This window comes from Berghia stephanieae, chromosome 3, assembly GCF_034508935.2.
Source record: "Berghia stephanieae isolate SIO BIC M18660-M18661 chromosome 3, UCSD_Bste_1.3, whole genome shotgun sequence".
NCBI lineage: Eukaryota > Metazoa > Mollusca > Gastropoda > Nudibranchia > Aeolidiidae > Berghia > Berghia stephanieae.
This window is the reverse complement of record NC_088362.1, coordinates 9,411,779-9,417,788: the sequence shown is the minus strand read 5'-3', so window position 1 is coordinate 9,417,788 and position 6,010 is coordinate 9,411,779.

Genomic DNA, 6,010 nt, shown 5'->3' with positions numbered 1-6,010 from the left:
CTGAGTTCCCATGTTTTATTAGTATTAAGAATTCTTAATTTCTCTCTTTTGGCGTGGAACTCGTAATGTGTGAGACTTTGGGCAGGGTGTAAATTGCTGTTGGGATTTACTTGTAATTAGATCCATTTGTCACTTATTACTCAAGAGTGTTGCAGGCACTTAACTCTAAATCTTTATAATTTTCATTATGTGTAATATCATTGTCTTTTTTTTTCTTAGTTTCTGAAATTGCCTGACTATGTCGTAAGTACCATCATATTTCGAAAACTAAGCTTTTAGTAAAACAGTGGCAAAAAATATTGGACAAAGTTGATACCTAACAGTGTTTATCATTAATGTTAATAATGATAATAATTGTTTCATAACTTCGTGTGCCTTTTTTTCTTTTTTGGTATTCAGATGTTGATTGCGACACTTTTAGTGGTTTTCAATGTTTTGAGCTGAGATCTGGTTGTAGCTGTAGTCTTTTTTTTTTCTTTCTCCTTGCTTTTAAATGGGGATATAGTTGGCTTGATTAATATACAAATTGCATCAGCATCACAACATTTTTTGAACACATAATTTGTCGTTTCTGGCATAATTTTAATAATAATAAATAATTGAGCTTTTATATAGCGCAATATCCACTAAACGTGCTCAAAGCGCTTTACAAGGGGTCCCTGGCCAACAGCAACACTTAACATGTAGGACGGGACATGACGCCTGTTAGGCGATATTATAATTTTTTCAAAGACAACGCTGTTAACAGCCAGGTACTCATTTTACACCAGAGTACGGTGAGAGAATGTGAGTGAAGAGCCTTTTCTAAGGACTCAACTATGCACCGAGCGAGGCTCGAACCCAGGACTTTCCGATCCGAAAGCGAGTGTCATACCACAAGACCACATAGCCGCACCAAAGAAAAAGGCTATAATTTTACTTGTGGGCGTCCTCCCATAGTGGGCAGGGAGGTACATATCGTGCCTTCTATTTCTATCCCCTTATATCTGTTTTCCAACATGCTTTCTGTCTTTGTCTTGGAATGAGATTACTTGGTTTTGTCCTGGCCCTGGCCGGAGTCCTGTCTGGGAGGGAAACAGTCAAATGCATAGTTATTGTTTTGGGAGATATTTTTTTCCTTGTAAATCTGTTATGTGTTATTTTATTTGTTATTTTGAATTTATAATATAAGCATTTGAGTGTATTTCTCTTTGTTGGATTTTGTTCTTGTGTCCTGTTGAGACTTATAGGTGATCTCAAACTAAGTACATTGGTGGTATGCTCTTGGATTCTACATCTGAACCCCATTTGTTCCCAGTTCCCCTTTGTCTTACTTTCTCTTGGATGCTTTAATTGTAATTCTAGAATTTTTTACTATCCTATTTTCTTCCTCTTTACTGGCGCTTATATAACCTATAAAACCCTTAAAAACAAAAAGCAAACTTTTGGGCATTTTTGTGGCATAATTTGGGTGGGATAAATGGCATTTTCCTGGAGGGACTGTCCAGGGAGGCAGTGTTTTTGAGATTTGGAAACTTCTGATTTATTAAAAGTAAGTATCATTTTATTCCATATACCTTTTCTGTTCGATCTATATCATATATCTTACATTTCAGTCCCGGATCCAATTTAAAAAAAACGAACTAAAACACACTTTCTGCACACTGTTTCACATAAGTTCACATCTAATGAATGGGTTAAATTTAGCAACATTTGCAGAGGCGACACCGTCTACTGTCTACAGATAGATCGGGTGTTCAAAGCTATTATAATTTCTATTTATCAATGCATATCTATAAATGTCAATCACCGCCTCTATTCGGTGTTATACCGGAATGAAACCAGCTCCAAAATTGAATTTAATAATTTATCGGAAAAACTGACAACAGGAAAACAAAACCTGAGCCTGCCTAGTAGTCCTTTAGAGCCAATAAACCCATAGAGCCGGAGTTTATCTCGGTTTTCAAAATGTGAAACGGACAATAGCAGAGACGAGTATCATCCAGAAACTTGAAGTATTCCAAAAGATTTTGCAACGAATCTTCAAGATACTCTGGCCAAACACAATCTCAAACGAGGACCCGAGAGCGAGAGCTCTAGTGGAGTCTCTGGAGAGTCTCATTAAAAGGAGAAGATGGCAATAGTGATTCTCTCCATTGGGCCAAATCAACTTTTGTGATTGCATGTGCAATCAAAAAGGTATGCAGGCTCAAGTTTGAATATCCTTGTCTTCCGTGGCGATATAGTTGTTTTTTTTAAATTTTTTTTTAATTTTTTTTTTTATTTTTTTTTTTGGGGGGGGGGGGGGGGGGGTTGTTTTTTTCTTTTTAATTTCAATTTATTGTAATTTTAATTTTTGACGATTCCAACAATTCCATAAAATTGATGCAAATGAAAATATCAATAATGGTATATGTAGATAGAACAAAGTTGACGTCACTCAGGTCTTTGTTATTGTTTTGTTTCCATCCATGTTTATGAGTTATTCTCACTGAACTCAGGCCTGTAAATCTTCTGTCTATTGTCTGATTTCCGACAGTACGATTTTGCTCTATAAGTGCTAAAAGAAAAAAAAAAGATAATAGTAAAAATAAAATTCGTAACGTTAAAGAACAGAACCAATAAAGAAAATAAAAGACTTTCATTTTGTTCCTAGAAAAAATTAGATTTTATTCCGTTTCAAATGCCGACTTAAAAAAAAAAAACAAAACAAAAAAAATAAATTTTTATTTGTCGCATCAAAGACAAAACAAAACAAAAGCTATAATATTATCATGCCACCTACACGCTCCGCTAGCTGTGGATGTATTCACTGCCTGGCTACTGTGCCACAGCCAGCGAGAGAGAGGTCGCGAAGTTCGCGCGAGTCGTCTTCACACACACACACCTAGTCAGTCAGTAAATAACGCACACACAAGTGTGTCGTACCGGACCGGTAGGTTTCTCTCTATTTTGCTACCGACACACATGCATATCTCCGGTTCTCATATCGTTTTCTCTATATTTTATTGGTTCCGTCCCGATGTGAGACGGAAAAAAAATAATTCGAAATAATTATTTTTCTTCGAAATATTCTTCTTCGAAAGCTCTCGCACCACCTCCTCCTCCTCTTCTTCTTCTTCTTCTTCTTCTATAAGAATTAATCCAAATTAAAGAAAGAATCAGCGTAAACATTTAACAGAAACAGGAGCGAAGATACACATTCTTCAAAAGGGTAGGAATTGTTCTCTTCCTTTCATTTTACAACTATCTCAGACCTGGGCCCTCAAATAATTGGGTTTTTTTTTTGGTACCATAAAATAAGGACCTCGTTATAAATAAGTAGGGGAAAGTGACATGATTTGACTAGTCAATTGACGTGACATATCTGTGTTGTGTCCATATTTATTTTATCCTGTTGTGTCTATTTTCGCGTGTTCAAAAAGTTCCGACATTTTTTTCACCAACGATTTACAGGCCTGTAAACTGTATTAACCAGACTATAAACGTTCAAGGTTACACCTAGTTTTGTATGTTGGTCCGTATATTTCCGGACGACAATGTTGTGAGTGTGAGTTTCTTAGCCAAGCGCAAAGCATCTATTGTTCCTATCATCAACCCGTAGTCTAACCCAGCTATGCTTGGCGAGAAAGACAAAATGATAGATCAATAGGATTCAGTAGTCTGATGTCACGCCGCTCGGCAACGGCGGCGATCTTGGTGCTAAACAAAGAAAATCATGACTTTTTATTCTTCATGCTGGCTAGAACTTTCCATATGCCTTGTGATCAGAATGTGTAAAAGTCAAAACATGATCAAATTTATGTTTTTTTCCCCTCTGGATACGCTTTTATGCTCTCCGGAGAAATATTTCATACGGGCGTCCGCCATTGTTCCGATAGTATAGAGCCAGTTATTCAGTTACCATGCGTCATTAGGAAGGAAGTGACGTTACAACTGTTGAAGAGTATTGGAAGAAATTAAAAAGAGACGAGTTAAAACTTTTCAAGAGGAACTAAAGTCAGTCAAAGTAACTAGATGAAAGGTCAAGCTTTTCTAACAGCTTTACACTACGATGTCCAAATAAAGTCAGGAATATGTGGTCTTATGCTATGACACTCGCTTTCGGATCGGAAGGTCCTGGGTTCGAGCCTCGCTCGGCGGATAGTTCAGTCCTTGGAAAAGGCTCTTTACTCACATTCTCTCACCGTACTCAGGTGTAAAATGAGTACCTGGCCGTTAACAGCGTTGTCTCTGTCCGAAAAAATTATAATATCGCCTGACAGGCGCCATGACCCGTCCTACGTGTTAAGTCTTGCTGTTGGCCAGGGACCCCTTGTAAAGCGCTTTGAGCACGTTTAGTGGATATTGCGCTATATAAAAGCTCAATTATTATTATTAGAGACAGCAATCCTTTTGAAGATAGGGATATTATATCTATCAGATGAGTCAGTCTGATATGGGTAAAACAGAATTTGGTCTCAACTCTCCTTCTGCTTCTATCAGTCACATTGTACTGTGACCCCATGTGTGTTTGCACACGCCCATTGGAGTTGAGTCTGAATATCCACGGGAGACTATTCAGACTCCGAATTCTACTTCTTACAGACCAAAAAAAAACATCAAAAAACAAGGTGACAGGGCATCGAAATTCGGTAACCCTATTATCAGTACATATTTTTCTCCTGCTTGCACGACTGTTTGACCACGAAACAAATAAAACGTTGGATTTGTAATCATGCATACAAAAAGAGTATTTATAATTGCCAATCAGCTGTCTTTTACACCATATTTCACATCAATTAAATGTGCGAAAATATTCTGCAATCGTTGACCAACATTTTTATGTTCAACGCCTTCAAGGCATTATTCAACGATAAAGAACCGAACAAGTGTATGAAAGATGCCAAAGCAAGAAAGAAAATAAAATAAACGGCCCAAAATATCAGTCGCCCTCGACTGGGGATCGATCCTCAGACCTTCTGATTACCGATCATACGTGCTACCATTACACGATTACGTATTTACTAAGCACTAAGAAACGATAGGGTTGTCCAATGAGAGGCTTGGACTAATATAAGATTCTTACACTTTTGCCTTTTGGAATTCCGGACGTGTTTCCAACCGCTGCGCGAGCAGTGAGAAGAGTGTAAGAAATCATTTTATCTGTCATCTGCATTTTTTTTTTTTTCCAAATTGGGACCTAAAATTTGCCAAAAAACCCCCCCAAAATTTGCCTTTTGGAATTCCGGACGTGTTTCCAACTGCTGCGCGAGCAGTGAGAAGAGTGTAAGAAATCATTTTATCTGTCATCTGCATTTTTTTTGCCAAAAAGACCAAAATTTGCCAAAAAATTTGCCGCACTTTGGGTCCTAATTTGAAGAATTTTTGACGAAACGATCCATGACTGAAGTTGGAAGTGTAAGTGACTCGATTTATTTGACTTGAGAAATGAAATGACTGTGAATAGCGTTGTTACAAAGATTTAAAAGGATCATTATCCGTAGAGAGTAGCTTCCTTTGGTTTGGGCCCAGGCAAAGCTGCAACATTTCTCAAGTTTCGCACTTTTACTTTTATTTTCGTTATTTTGTTTTTGCTTCTTTTTTCCCCCAACATTTGACACGATTTGCCAATTTTGGGAAATTTGCCAAAATTTGCGGATCGCCCTGATATTGCCATTTGCGGCCGCAAAAAAATGCAGATGACAGTTTTATTATACCCCTCAATCCATTCTTATTTCGTCATCTTTGAATAAAAGATATCTTTGAAAACATTAAAATGATAATTCTTTTTAATATGAAATAAAATTCGCCCTATATAGAAATAACACTTAAAACAGCCGTAAAATGCAATAATTTTAAGAGCTCTTTGAAAAGCAGCCTTCCAGCGCTGAACACATTACACATGATGTATGTATCATGTGTAATGTGTTCAACTGAATTAGTTTATATTATATATATATATATATATAATATATATAGACAGATCAACAAAGGAAGACCAAGAGCTGAGGACTCCGGCATTCCAAGATAAAGACAGAAAGCAACTCGG